A 16,757-nucleotide genomic window follows, 5' to 3' on the forward strand; every position below is an offset into this window, starting at 1 on the left:
CACAAATCAAGCCTCGCTAAATTAAAGAAAATTGAAATCATATCAAGCATCTTTTCTGACCACAACACTATGAGATTAGATATCAATTACAGGGAAAAAAATGTAAAAAACACAAACACATGGAGGCTAAACAATACATTACTAAATAACCAAGAGATAACAGAAGAAATCAAAGAGGAAATTAAAAAAAAATATGTAGAATCAAACGACAGTGGAAACACGACAATCAAAAACCTATGGGATGCAGCAAAAGCAGTTCTAGGAGAGAAGTTTATAGCAATACAATCCTACCTCAAAAACAAGAGAAATCTCAAGTAAACAATCTAACCTTACACCTAAAGGAACTAAAGAAAGAAGAACAAATAAAACCCAAAGTTAGCAGAAGAAAGAAATCATAAAGATCAGAGCAGAAATAAGTGAAATAGAAACAAAGAAAACTATAGCAAAGATCAATAAAACTAAAAGCTGGTTATTTGAGAAGACAAACAAAATTGATAAACCATTAGCCAGGCTCATCAAGAAAAGGAGGGAGAGGACTCAAATCAATAAAATTAGAAATTAAAAAGGAGAAGTTATAGCAGACACTGCAGAAATACAAAGCATCCTAAGAGACTACTACAAGCAACTCTATACCAATAAAATGGACAACCTGAAAGAAATAGACAAATTCTTAGAAAGGTATAATCTTCCAAGACTGAAGCAGGAAGAAAGCTAAAATATGAACAGACCAATCACATGTAATGAAATTGAAACTGTGATTAAAAATCTTCCAACAAACAAAAGTCCAGGACCAGATGGCTTCACAGGTGAATTCTATCAAATAATTAAAGAAGAGCTAAAAGCCAGCCTTCTCAAATTCTTCCAAAAAATTTTAGAGGAAGGAACACTTCAAAACTCATTCTATGAGGCTTCTATCACCCTGATACCAAAACCAGACAGAGATACTACAAAAAAGAAAAATTACAGACCATTATCACTGATGAATATGGATACAAAAATCCTCAACAAAATACTAGCAAACAGAATCCAACAACACATTAAAGGCATCATACACCATGATCAAGTGGGATTTACCCCAGGGATGCAAGGATTCTTCAATATATGCAAATCAATGTGATACACTATATTAACAAATTGAAGAATAAAACCATATGATCATCTCAATAGATGCAGAAAAAGCTCTTGACAAAATTCAACACCGATTTATGATAAAAAATACTCTCCAGAAAGTGGGCATAGAGGGAAACTACCTCAACATACTAAAGGCCATATATGACAAACCCACAGCAGACATCATTCTCAATGGTGAAAAACTGAAACCACTTCCAATAAGATCAGGAACAAGACAAGGATGTCCACTCTTGCCACTATTATTCAACATAGTTTTGGAAGTCCTAGCCACAGGAATTAGAGAAGAAGAAGATAAAAGGAATACAAATTGGAAAAGAAGAAGTAAAATTGTCATTGTTTGCAGATGACATAATACTATACTTAGAGAATCCTAAAGATTCCACCAGAAAACTACTAGAGCTAATCAATGAATATGGTAAAGTTACAAGATACAAAATTAATTCACAAGAATCCCTTGCATTCCTATACACCAAGAACAAAAGATCAGAAAGAGAAACTAAGGAAATAATCCCATTCACCATTGCAACAAAAAGAATAAAATACCTAGGGGTAAACATACATAAGGAGGTAAAAGACCTATACTCAGAAAATTATAAGACAGTGATGAAACAAATCAAAAATGACAAAACAGATGGAGAGATATACCATGTTCTTGGATTGGAAGAATCAATATTGTGAAAATGACTATATTACCCAAAGCAATCTACAGATTTAATGCAATCCCTATCAAATTACTTATGACATTTTTTTTACAGAACTAGAACAAAAAATCTTAAAATTTGTGTGGAGACAAAAAAGACCCACAATACCCAAATCAATCTTGAGGGAAAAAATTGGAGCTGAAGGAATCAGACTCCCTGACTTCAGACTATTCCACAAAGCTACAGTAATGAAGACAATATGGTACTGGCACAAAAACAGAAATATAGATAAATAGAACAGGATAGAAATCCCAGAGATAAATGCACACATTTATAGTCAACTAATCTGTGACAAGGGAAGCAAGGATATACAATGGAGAAAAGACAGTCTTTTCAATAAGTGGTGCTGGGAGAACTGGACAACTACATGTAAAAGAATGAAATTAGAACACTCCCTAACACCATACACAAAAATAAACTCAAAATGGATTAAAGACCTAAATGTAAGATCAGACACTGTAAAACTCTTAGTGGAAAACATAGGCAGAACACTCTATGATATAAATCACAGCAAGATCTTTTTTGACTCACCTCCTAGAGTAATGGATATAAAAACAAAAATAAACAAATGGGACCTAATGAAACTTCAAAGCTTTTGCACAGTAAGGGAAACTGTAAACAAGATGAACAAACAACCTTCAGAATGGGAGAAAATATTTGCAAACGAATCAATGGACAAAGGATTAATCTCCAAAATATACAAGCAGCTCATGCAGCTCAATATTAAAAAAACAAACAACCCAATCAAAAAATAGGTAGAAGACTTAAATAGACATCTCCTCAAAGAAGACATACAGATGGCCAAGAGGCACATGAAAAGCTGCTCAACATCACTGATTATTAGAGAAATGCAAATCAAAACTTTGAGGCATCACCTCACACCAGTTAGAATAGGTATCAACAGAAAATCTACAGACGACATATTCTGGAGACGGTATGGAGAAAAGGAAACCCTCTTGCACTGTTGGTGGGAATGTAAACTGATACAGCCACTATGGAGAACTGTATGGAGGTTCCTTAAAAAACTAAAAATAAAATCACCATATGACCTAGACATCCCACTGCTGGGCATATACCCAGAGAAAACCATAATTCAAAGAGACACATGTGCCCCAATGTTCATTGCAGCAATAGCCAAGTCACGGAAGCAACCTAAATGGCCATGGACAGCCAAATGGATAAAGTAGATGTGGTACATATATACAATGGAATATTACTCAGTCATAAAAAGGAATGAAATGGGTCATTTGTAGAGACATGGTTCGACCTAGAGACTGTCATGCAGAGTGAAGTAAGTCAGAAAGAGAAAAACAAATATTGTATATTAATGCATATATGTGGAATCTAGAAAAATGGTACCAATTAACCAGTTTACAAGGCAGAAATAGAGACACAGATGTAGAGTACAAGTGTATGGACACCAAGGCGGGAAAGTGGAAGGGTGGTGGTGAGTTGAGTTGGGAGATTGGGATTGACATGTGTACACCAATATGTATAAAATAGATAACTAATAACCTGCTGTATAAAAAATAAATTTAAAATAATCAATTAGTATCAAGCATCAAAAAAAAAAAAAGAATCTGGATTTTAAATATGTTTTTTCCTTTGGTTTAAAGGAGAGAAATCAGTAGGTTTTTCATTTTCTGTTCCAATTTTTTTTGTACTGTATTTAATGTCCTCTGAGTTGTTTGGTTTTGTTCTGTTTCTTGTGAGTTTGTTACTATTTCACTACTTCGAATGTTGATGATACTCTCCACTTTTTTCTTCTTTCTAAAGTTAATTAATTACTTTTCATGCATTCAATTCTTTTACTTTTCTTCCAGTTTTATTAAGATATTATTGACATACAACACTGTACATATTTAAGGTGTACAGCATAATGATTTGAATTACACACATTATAAAATGATTACCACAACAAGTTTAGTGAGCATCTATAGTTGTACAGATACAAAATGAAAGAACTAAAAATTTTTTTTTCCTTGAGCACCCTTAGGATTTGCTCTCTTAAAAGCTTTCATATATAACATACATCAGTGTTAATTATATTTATCATGTTGTACATTACATCCCTAGTACTTAGATATTTATCGTATAACTGGAAATTTGACTACGTTCATCCAATTTCTCCTCCCCCCACCCCACCCCCACTTCTGTTAACCACAAATCTCTTCTCTTTTTCTGAGTTCGTTTTTGAAATATAAATGACCTACAAAACTGTGTTAGTTCCTGTTACAGAATGTAGTGTTTCAATATTTCTATACATTTCAAAATGATCACCATGAAGAGTTTAGTTACAGTCTTTCACCATACAAAGATATTATATAATTATTGATATTACATAATTGTAATTATTATGATATTCCTCACACTGTACATTTCATACTCATGATTCATTTATTTTGCAACTGGAAATGTGTACTTGTTAATCTTCCTCACCTATTTCTCTCCTCTCCCCACCCCCCCTCCTCTGGCAAACACCTATTTTCTGTATCCAAGACTCTGTTTCTGTTTTCTTATGTTTATTAATTTGTTTTTGTTTTTGTTTTGTTTTGTTTTAGATTCCACATATATATAAGTGAAATCATGAAGTTTTTGTCTGTTTTACTTATTTCAGTTAGCATAATACTCTGTAGCTCTATCTGTGTTGTCCTAAGTGGCAAGATTTTATTTTTTTATGACTGAGTAATATTTCCATTGTGTGTGTGTGTGTGTGTGTGTGTGTGTGTGTGTGTGTATCACATCTTCTTTATCCATTCACATATTGAGGGATCTTAGGTTCCTTCCATATCTTGGCTGTTGTAAGTAATGCTGCAGTGAATATAGGGATACATATATCTTTTCAAATCAATGTTTTCATTTTCTTAGGATAAATATCAGGAGTGCAATTGCTGTATCATATGGTAGTTCTATTTTTAAGTTTTTGAGAGCTCTCCATTGTAGCTGCACCCAATTACATTTCCACAACAGTTTATGAGAGTTCCCTTTTCTCCACATCCTCATCAACACTTGTTATTTGTTATCTTATTGATAATAGCCATTCTGACATATGTGAGGTGATAGCTTATTGTGGTTTTGATTTGCATTTCCCTGATGATTACTGATGTTGGGCGTCTTCTCTTATGTCTGTTGTCATCTGTATGTCTTCTTATGAAAAATGTATATTCAGGTCCTCTGCTAATTTTTTAATTGGCTTGTGTTTTTTTTTTTGATGTTGCATTATAAGAGTTCTTTGTATATTTTGGATATTAACCCTTCAAAGGATATATCATTTGCAAATATATTCTCCCATTCAGTAGGCAGCCTTTTAATTTTGTTCATAGTGTCCTTTGCTATACAAAAAGCATTTTAGTTTGATGTAGTAATTTATTTTCACTTTCTTTTCCCCTGCCTGAGGAGACATATCCAAAAAATAATACTATTAAGACCAATATCAAAGCACATACTCCTTCTGTTTTCTTCAAGTTTTATGGTTTCAGGTCTTACATTTAAGTCTTTAATCCATTTTGAGTTTATGTATGTTCATGGTGTGAGAAATTAGTCCAGTTTGATTCCTTTGCATATAGCTGTCTAGTTTTCTCAACACCATTTATTGAAGAGGCTGTCTTTTCCCCATTGTATTTTATTGCCTCCTTTGTCATAGATTAATTGCTCATATAAGTGTTGCTTCATTTCTGGGCTCTCTATTCTGTTCCATCAATCTATGTGTCTGCTTTTGTGCCAGTATTATACTGTTTTGATGACTGTAGCTTTTTAGTATAGTTTGACACCAGGGAGCATGATACCTTGAACTTTGCTCTTCTTTCTCAATATGTCTTTAGTTATTAAGGATCTTTTGTGTTTGCATACAAATATAAGATTTGTTCTAATTAAAGAGAAGAAATCAGTAGGTTTTTGATTTTCTGTTCCAATATTTCTCATACTCTATTTTCTGTGATTTATTTGGTTTTGTTCTGTTTCTTGTGGTTTTGTCATTATTTCAATACTTTCAACATTGGTAATGCTCTCTAAATGTTAAAATATTAATACTTCCATGCATCTTACTGGAAACATTAGTTTGTATTGCTAAGTCAGAAACAGAGAACCGGGGATATCATAAACATACTCATATATTTCTCTCAATATATTTGGTTTGTCCCTGAATTTTCATAAGAAGCTTATATTTGATAATGTTCTGTCAAATCCATAGTGGAGGCTTGGCAGATTTGGCCAAGCTATGGGCTGACTAATATCAGGTGTATCGAGTTGTTCATTTGTTCTTGAGCACATTAGAATTCAGAAAATGTACATGAAATTTTGCATTCTCATAAGAAAATTAACGCAAGCTTTATATAGGTTATATATTTATAAAAACAACATATATGTGGAGAAAGAAAGTGAGGTAGTAATTTCACCACTATCAAGTTGTGCATTTGTTTTTGGACACATTAGAATTCAGAAAATGTACATGCATTTTTGCATTCTCATAAGAAAATTAACTCAAGCTATATATGGATTATATATTTATAAAAGCAACATATATGTGGAGAAAGAAAGTGAGGTAGTAATTTCACCATTACTGGTTTTCAAATACTGGAAAGTTACAAATATGGCAAAGTGAAAGAATTAAATCAATGATTGGGGACAAAAAAACAGCAAATTTGTAGGCATTTAGAGATTCAGTTGAATTATTGTACATTGTCATTGTTTAATTAAACTTAATTTTTCATAGAATCTGTAGACTATTTTTTTTTATAGAATCTATTTTGTCAACAAATTCCTGGGATGTCTTGTACATCATCTTTTCTTTGGACATTTTCTTATCCTTGCTTTACATCATATTCCACCCTGACTTCTCATAAACCTTACACTGGAATATTCAATTTTAATCTTCACTTTTTCTGTGTCTACTATCATTCCTAAAAGCATTCAAACATGTATGAATATTTACCATCAAAAAAAAGGGAAATAAATATATGTAAAAGTTTCACAATGCTCCTTTTTATAGGTATTATAACCATTACTGTTCTTTCTTTGAGGACACTAAGATTCAGAGATAGGGCATTGTCCCAAGTCATAAGGAGAAGCATCATTGACATTGAAACTCTGAGCTGTAGGATTACAAAGTCAGTGTTCCTTCCAGTATTTCACATGACACATTGTCTCTCTCAAACGTAGTATTATTCTACTGAGCTTATGGAATATAGTGTACTAAGATACCAAGGAGCTAAATTTTCTAATAAAGCCCTGAATTTTGCCAAATATTTAAATATTTTCTTAAAGGAACCATGCCAGCATGGTACTACCTGGTTCAGCGAGTCATATTTTTCTGTAATTCAAGTACCTTTCTCAACTTATTCTCCTTGTGAAAAACTGATGAAGAATCACACCAGCTGCAATACATTGTGCCTGATTTTTGTGAATTAGCATGAAGACTAAAATTCCTAGAAAATTGATGGTTGGTGAAATTTACATAATTTTGGTCATATTAAGAACTTCCAGTTATTTAAATATAATTTGTCCCTTTCTACTATAATATCGTTCTTTTTTTTTTTTTTTGTGAAATGAAGCTAACAGCTGAAGCCTAATTCATTTAAATTCTGTTATACAGTCAGTGAGCAATTGATAAATATCTCTTCTATAAAAATGATCCTTTGAGGATGAATTATCTATGCTAATATAACTTATTAATGTAGTCATCTTTTATAGACCCCTAGAAATTCCCTCACACACATTTTATTCATAGTAAATTAACTATGTTTCTAAGTCATCCAGATACATGTGTTGCTTTGTTTCATGTTCTAGTACATTCTGGTACATATAAAATGAAGAAGAGTATTTCCAATTATGTGCTCCTTACTTTCTGAATTCTCATTATAATTTACTTTTGACCTGTGATGTCATCAATATTAAGGGGCTATAAATTATCTAGATATGTCCGGATTCTTACTATTTTTCCTTCAACTGTGTTGGAAAAGTTGTTTCTTCCATCTTAGGAGAATGTTTTTCACCTGTATTCTACATTTAACCCCCGCTGCCGTCTCATTGTTCTGGATGCATCAATTATTCCTTCTCACAGTTCAATCTTCAAATCTACCTGTGTGTTCCTGCTTTCCCTTCAACATATAACCAAATTTCTTCATTTAAAGTAACAAATACCCACAAATATCTATCTCAACCTTATATATCTCTCTAGGAACTTCTCTATATTTCTGCTTTTTGTGACAGCTTTCATGTTCTTTTTATATATGACCCTAACATTTTATTTGCATAATGGTCTAACTTCTTAACATGCCATGTACAGTTTAGCATAGAGCAGATAAACAAGAAATCTAAATGTAGTATAATGATGGCTTTGAGTAGGTCATTGGTAACAGAGATAGAGAGAAATGGTCAGATTTAGCATATATTTTAGAAATAGAATCAACAGAATTTGATCATGAATTTTATGAGGGATAAGATTGTTAATGTAGTAGAAAGTTATCAAGAAGGACTTCCGGTGTACTAGGTGGGTGGGAAAGTTTGTAGTAGAAATGCCAAGAGTTCACTTTTGCCATTACAATTTTGAGATACCTAAGAGAATTCCAAGTAGATTTCGATTCTGAAGCTACGAAGAAAAATCAATTATAAACATGCATCTTGGAGATGTTAGGATTAATATGTTTTTTTTAAATTTTGGAAATAGAATGACTCTCTAAGGCAGAGCATCATGAGTGAGAATAGACTTGGGCCTATAACTGGTTCATAAGAAATGCCCCAGTTATACTTCAGGTTCTAGATGTAATATTTACTTATGTGAATTTATTTGAGACAAATAAATAAAAACTCTTATTTTAAAGTGTCAAAAATTTATTTGGGTAATTAAAGTGTTAGACTAAAAGTCTTCAGGTCATCATCTGGCTCTTCCATTTCAATCACAACCACATCTATCTATCATTCAGTTCTGCCAACACTTCTTTCAAACATGTTTCAACAGTTCCATTGTTATAACCCTCGTTCAAACTACTGTTTTCCATGTACGAGTCAGAGAACGCCTTTCAACACATAGGTAAAATCAAATTAATCTCCTTCACAAAACTTTCAAATGATCCCATCACACTTAGACAAAAATCCAGAATCCTTATGAAAGCATAAAAGATATTTTCTTCTCCCATCCCTAACTATGTGTCTATAACCTCACTTCCTAATCTTCTCTTCATTACTCTCTGCATTCCAACCATAATGGACTTCTTAATACTTCTCCAAGCCTGGTGCTTCCTCTGAGTATCCATACTTATAATTCTTCAGCCTGTAAAGCTCATCTCCCACATACACCCTATGCTTTCTCTTTAATCTACTATTTAGTCAAATATCAACTTCCTAGGGAGTATTTCCTTGTTCACTCTATCTATGATTACACTTGTTCTTGCCCCCTTAATATATATACCCTAACAAGGTTTTTGGGTTTCAAAAATTTTTTTATTAAGATTTTGGGTCACAGCAAAACTGAGCACAGAGATATCTCATATACTCTCTGCTCCCAACATGCATAGCCTCACCCATTATCGACATCACCCACCAGTGGTATGTTTGTCGCAATTGATGAACCTACACTGACACATCATAATCACAGAGAATCCACAGTTTACATTATGGTTCATTCTTAGTGCTATACATTCTAAGGATTTTGACAAATGTATAATGACATTTATACATCATTATGGTATACAGAATATTTGCACTGCCATAAAAATCTTCTATGCTCTTCTGATTCATCCCTCCCCTCCCCCAAAGCCCTGGAAACCACTTATCTTTTTATATCTTCATAATTTTGCCTTTTCTGGGAATATCACATATTTAGAATCATACAGTATATAGCCTTTTTATATTGACTTATTTCACTTAATAACATGCATTTTAGTTTCCCCTATGTCTTTTCATGGCTTGTTGTCTCATCTCTTTTTAGCATTGACTATTAGTCCCTTATCTGGATGTACCAGAATTTATTTATCTGTTCACTTACTGAATAATGTTCTTTCCTGATTTCAAGTTTTAGTAATTATGAATAAAGCTGCTATAAGCATCTGTAGGAAGGTTTTTGTGTACATAAGTTTTCAACTCTTTTAAGTAAATAACAAGGAGTGCACTTGCTGGAATATGTAGTACGTTTAGTTTTGTAAGAATGAGAGGTCCTTTTGCTCCACATTCTCACCCGTATATGGTGTGGCCAGTGTTCCAGATTTTGCCCATTTTAATAATTATGGAGTGGTATCTTACTGTTGTTTTTATTTGTATTTCCTTATGGCATATGATGTGGAACATCTTTTCATATGTTTATTTGTCATCTGTATAACTTCTTTTGTGAGGTGTCTGTTAAAGGTCTTTGGCTCATTTTTCAATTAAATTGTTTGATTTCTTATTGTTGAGGTTCAAGTATTCTTTGTATGTTTTGGATAAAAATACTTTATCAGATGTGTATTTGCAAATATTTTCTCCCAGTCTGTGGCTTGTCTTTTCATTCTCTTGGCATCCTCTTTCTTGGAGCAGAAGTTTTTACTTGTAATGAAATCTAACTTATTAGCTATTTTTTTCATGGGTTATGCCTTTGGTGTTGTATCTAAAAAGTTAGTGCCATACTCAAGGTCATCTAGGTTTTCTCCTATGTTAACTTTGGAGAGTTTTATGATTTTAAGTTTTACATTTAGATGTGTGATCCATTTTGATTTAATTTTTGTAAAGGATGTAAGATCTGTATCTAGATTCATGTTTTTGTTTCATTTGGTTTGGTTTTTGCATGTGGATGTCTGCTTGTTTCAGCACCATTTGTTGAAGAGTCTTTCTTTGTCCCATTGTATTGCTTTTGCTGCTTTGTCAAAGACCAGTAGATTATATTTATGTGGGCTTATTTCTAGGATCTCTATTCTGTTCCATTAACCTATTTGTTTGTTTATTTATTTTGCCAATACCACATTGTCTTTAACTGTAGATTTATAGTAAGTCTTAATGTCAGGTAACATCATTTCTCCAACATGATTTCCTTCAAAATTGTCCATTCCAGGTTTTTGTCTCTCTATATAAACTTTAGAATCATTTTGCTGGTCTCTACAAAATAAATTGCTGGAATTTTTATTGGGTTTGTGTTCAATCTATACATCAAGTTGAGAAGAGCTGACAACTTGGCAGTATTGTGTCCTTCTACCCATAAAGGTGGGATATCTCTTTATTTATTTATTTATTTTTGATTTTGATTTTATTCATCAGAGTTTTGTAGTTTTCCTCACATGAACATTGTCTATGTTTTGTTAAATTTATACCTAAATTTAAATGTTTTGGATGATAGTGTAAATGCTATTGTTTTTAACTTCAAATTCTACTTGTTCATTGTTGACATATAGGAATGCAATTCACTTCTGTATGTTAGCTTTGTATGCTGCAACATTGTTATAATCACTTATTAGCTCTGGAATTTTTTTTTGCACACTTCTTTCAGATTTCCTTTAATTATTATGTCATCTGTGAACAACAGTTTTATTTCTTCCTCCCAAACCTGTATGCTTTTTATTTTAATTTCTTGTCTTATTGCATTAGATAGTACTTTTATTTATTTTTTTTTTCGATACATGGACCTCTCACCGTTGTGGCCTCTCCCGTTGCAGAGCACAGGCTCCGGATGCGCAGGCTCAGTGGCCATGGGTTATGGACCCAGCCGCTCCACGGCATGTGGGATCTTCCTGGACCGGGGCACGAACTTGTGTCTCCTGCATCGGCAGGTGGACTCTCAAGCACTGTGCCACCAGTGAAGCCCTAGATAGTACTTTTAATGTCATGCTGAAAAGCAGTAATGGGAAAAGACTCCATGCATTGTTCCTGATCTTAGAAGGAAACCTTCAAGTTTCTCACCATTAAGTATGATGTTAGCTGTAGGATTTTGTAGATATTCTTTATCAAGTTCAGGAAATTCCCATCTATTCCTAGTTTACTGAGAATTTGTATCATGACTGAGTGTTGGAATTGCTCAAATGATTTTTCTGCATCTATTGATATGATCATGTGATTTTTCTTCTTTAGCTTGTTGGTGTGATGGATTACATTAATTGATGTTCGAATGTTGAACCACCCTTGCATACTTGGGATAAATATCACTTGGTCATGGTGATTTGTTAGTATTTTGTTGAGGATTTTTACACATTTATTCACAAGAGATATTGGTCTAGAGTTTTCTCACAATGTATTTATCTTATTTTGGTTTTGTAGTAATGCTGGCCTTATAAAATGAGTTAGGAAATTGTCTCTCTGCTTCTGTCTCAGAAAGAGATTGTAGAGAATTGGTACCCTTACTAGGCTTTCACTTTTTTCTATAACTCTTTATTAACTTGCTCAATATTCATATGTTTATTTGTTTATTACTTTTCTTTCCCCCCCAGGAATGTGAGCTTAATGAGATTAGGATTCTGTCTATTTTGATTACCCTAGCTTTACTGCTAGTACAGTATTGGACACATAGTAGGAATTCAAATATTTGTGAAGAATAAATAGAAGACGGTATATATAATAAGTTCATTTATGCATTTAAATGTTAATGTCATTTGTTAACTTAGTGTTTATTCATTATCTACATCTGCCATTTTTTAAATGAGGTACAAAATGGAAAATTTTCAACTTCCTTAAATTCAGAGTGAGAAAAGCAACTTAAAACTTCTTGTTGATGAATAATTTTGTGATTGTACAAAACTGTCCCCTACTATTACAGATCCTTAGCAAATCACCCTTGACATTTATTTTCAAAGGTTAAGAGGTGAACTTTTGGGAGTATTCTTTTCTATTTGTCACAGATATGTCTATAATGTAGCTATATTTAGAGTATTTACTATCTTTATTGTCCTGTTCAGTACCTTTTTTTGCATTAACAAGAGTTTTCCATGACAGAGTTTTGCTCCATTGGATAATTCAGATGATTATTAAAATACAGTGAGATTTTGCTGAATTCCATGAATACTACTTATATTTAAATGAGCATTAATGAGCTTTGTGATTGTCCCATGGAACAAAACTCATCTCTCATTAGGTGGATTCCCAAAATGCTTAAAGGTGAGCAGACACAGCTTTAGATATATAAGGTAATTTCATACATAATTAGTTCTTTACTTGACACCACAGATACATTTCCAGAACTGTGGCTTGAAATGGCAAACTTGTTTTTTTCTGTGACAAGTCAATGAAATGGTAGAATTCACAGAGTTTCTGTGATTAGTTTAAGGCCATTCTCTATTATATTAGTAAGTTGGCATGTTATGACTCGATTCACAGAAAAGAGGGTATAAGGAATAAGCGTTAAAAGATTCCTAACTTGAACTGACATTACTTTATATTTTGTACAGAATATAGCATTAGAAGTACCTACATGCACATATTCATATGCACATATCAGTGACACTGCTTGCTTTCATTAACTGAGTCATTACCACATGGCAGGAAATTTATATATAATATTTTTCTTTCTAATAAAAACTCTGAATGTTGGAACTGTTATTTTCATGTTATGGATGAGAAAGCTGATTGTGATGTTTTTAAGTTACTTGCTATGTTAGCTTGTTAGTGCTACCGTAACAAAATACCATGACTAGGTGGCTTAAACAATAGAAGTTTATTTTCTTAAGTTTTGGAGCCTGGATGTCCAGGATCAAAGTGTCAGCAGTTTGCTCCTGAGGGCTCTCTCCATGACTTGCATATTGCTGCCTTTTTGATATGTTCTCCCACAACCTTCCACTGTGTGGGTACATCCTTCATATCTCTTTCTCTTCTTATAAGGATGTAAGTTATATCAGATAATTTCACCCTTATGACTTTATTTAACCTCAGTTACCTCTTCAAAGGCACTATTTTCAAATGCATTCATATTCCATGGTACTGGAGTTTAGGGCTTCAACATATTAATTTGGGGGAAACAATTCAGTCTATAACATTTGTCAAATATCACACTGGTAATAAGTGGAAGATCAGTGATTTGAATTCAGCTCTTTTCAACTTCAAAGTCCAAATTCCTATTCTGTATACCACATAATGTAAATTTGCACAGGATTCAGAGTAATGGGTATTAAGCTAAAAAGTATTGATATACTTGAAGTATCAAATGCAGTTCATTGTGTCATTACAACAAATGAATAAAAGTTTCAATTTATCTAATAGTTTTTAAGTTCTCATACTTTTAAAGAGATTTTCTTATATGTAATATAGAAAACACACTCAAGCAGGGATATGCTGATCAATCCTTGTTATTAATTGTGCCTGCACACGGAACATTAATCTTTAGTAAACTTTTGAAGATCACTGTTTTAAATTGGTTTATGTAATATTGCTCCCAATATAAAATTTCAAAAATGACATCCTAGCTGCTATTATCACTTAGTATAACTAAGAGATAGAAAGTATAAAGTAAAATTCTTTTTATTAATGGTTAATATATTATGGCTTATAAGAATATAGAAAACAAGGATTTCTTTAGAATTGTGCTACCCTCTCAGGGCAAGCTTACAACACTCCAGGTCTGTTTAAAGTAGAAAGACAACATTTTGGAACTCTGATTATTATACCCCAGCTGCACTAGGCCTGGATATCCTGTTGCTGCATATACATAAAACTAACCCACACATCAAATTAATAGTGAATATCTGTGAGGGTTTTGAGTTTTAATCACAATCCTTCAAATATGTACTTACTCATATGGAGACCTATATGGTGTCACTGAACACTGAAAAATCCTTATACTTATTACAGCATTATAATTGAAATGGGCTTTTGGACACAAGGAAATGTGAGTTTGATCCCTACTCTCATGCTACCATGTTGTTTCCAGAAAGCTACCTATAATCTCTAAGCCCCAGTCAAATTGTATGAATAATAGAGAAAAGTAACTATTCACTTAATAGGGTATGAGATCACCTAGCATGGTTTTTGGAGCATAGTAAATACCTGGCTTAATTAGTGGTAAACATAGTTATTATGACAATTTTCAATTATCAATTTAATTGTGTAATGATTTACTTAAGGTCTGTCTCCCTCTTTTGAGGCAAATTCCATGGATTTACAGACTATTGTTCTTTGTAAATTTTTTGCATAGCTAGCTCTTGGTGTTTGATATATAGAAGGCCCAATAAATGGCTGTTAAATAAATGCATGCATTAACGACTGAGTTTTTTTATTTGCATACTATGTTCAGTTATATTTGTAAAATTCCAAATCAAGTGACTTAGAGAAGAGGAAGAAAAAAAAACAAGGTGCATATCTCCATTTTCAGTAATAGTTTCTATTGCTTATCAACAGTCTGGAAACACTATTGGATAAAGGAATGGATGATATTAAGCTGTAAGAACAGCTATGTTGATTCATTATCTTTGATATGTTCCCTGTGGCTAGTTTCAGTTCAAAGAGCAGGAAACTGCAGTTTAAAGATTCTTGTCCTTCTCATTAACTTTGTCATGCATAATTTTTCTTATATCTTATCCAGCATCTTCAATAACTTGTAGTTGGAGAATCTTCAGGTTAACTTAGTCTGCCATTGTGCTAAAAGTACAACTTCAGAGAAAGACAATAATGTCTTTTCAAAGATAGTTTTTAATTCATTCAATAATTATATGCCAGGCAATCTACTAAGTTCTTGGAAAATATTTGTGATCAGTACAAATTCCTGCCCTTGTGGTGTGGCAAAAACAGATTAAAAATATATATACACAAATAAAATAGCATATTTAAAGATGCCAATTACTATGAATAAAGAAAATGAGCAGATACAAGACAGAGAGGAGTAACCCTTTTGGAGAAACTAAGATCTGAGTGAAATTGTTGGGAGCTGAGGGAGTAAGTCAAAGAATGTTTGAAGAAAGGCTAGTCTAGACAGAGAGAATGGCTACAACAAGGTATAAATTGAAGACAACAAGGAGGACAGAGGAGCTGAAACAGAGTAATAAAGGAAGGGTAAAAGTGGAAGAGGTGAGGTCATGCAGTCAGAGAGATTAAATTTTATAGAAAATTTTCTTTGGCTTTTTGAAAACATTGAATAATGTAATCTAATTCTATAAGCTAATAAATGTGGCTTCCAATTATGATATGATCTCTTTAGGGCATTCACTATTCCTCATTGTATTCCTAGTGCATGTCATTGATCTGCCACAGAGTAGTTGACTGATAAAACTGAAGAAAGAATCAATCACTTGGATACTGATTATGTAATTTTTGTGCCAAAAACAAAAATCGGATTTCTAAAACTGATAATCTAAAATATCAAATATTTAGTTCACTTAATAAGCACTTCTAGGGGGCTCCCCTGGTGGCACAGTGGTTAAGAATCCACCTGCCAATGCAGGGGACACGGGTTCAAGCGCTGGTCCAGGAAGATCCCACATGCCAGGGAGCAACTAAAGCCCATGTGCCACTACTGAGCCTGTGCTCTAGAGCCCGTGAGCAACAACCACTGAGTCTGCCTGCCACAACTGCTGAGCCCACGTCTCTAGAGCCCGTGCTCTGCAACAAGAGAAGCCACCTCAATGAGAAGGCCATGCACCGCAACAAAGAGCAGCCTCCGCTCATTTCTCAACTAGAGAAAGTCTGCGTGCAGCAATGAAGACCCAACACAAATAAATAAATAATAAAAAGACTTTTTGTACATTTTGATGGCTATATCTTTGTCATTTTTATGGGAATTATCTCAGAGATAGTGTGTATAGAGCAATAGAGAAAAAACTTCCCATACAACTCCACACAGAAAGAGAAAGAGAAAGAAAGGAAAGGAAAATGAAAGGGGTGGAGGGAGAGAGTGAGCAAATGAGAAGGGATTTTGTCAGTTTTTAAGTACAGTGTCTCTTTGGTATGGGCAAGGGATTGGTTCCAGACCCACACAGGATAACAAAATCTGTAGATGTTCATGTCCCATAGTCATCCCTCCCTATTCGCATCCACAATTTCAACTAACTT

This window comes from Neophocaena asiaeorientalis, unplaced genomic scaffold (genome assembly GCF_003031525.2).
Source record: "Neophocaena asiaeorientalis asiaeorientalis breed wild unplaced genomic scaffold, Neophocaena_asiaeorientalis_V1.1 scaffold15, whole genome shotgun sequence".
Taxonomy (NCBI): Eukaryota; Metazoa; Chordata; class Mammalia; order Artiodactyla; family Phocoenidae; genus Neophocaena; species Neophocaena asiaeorientalis.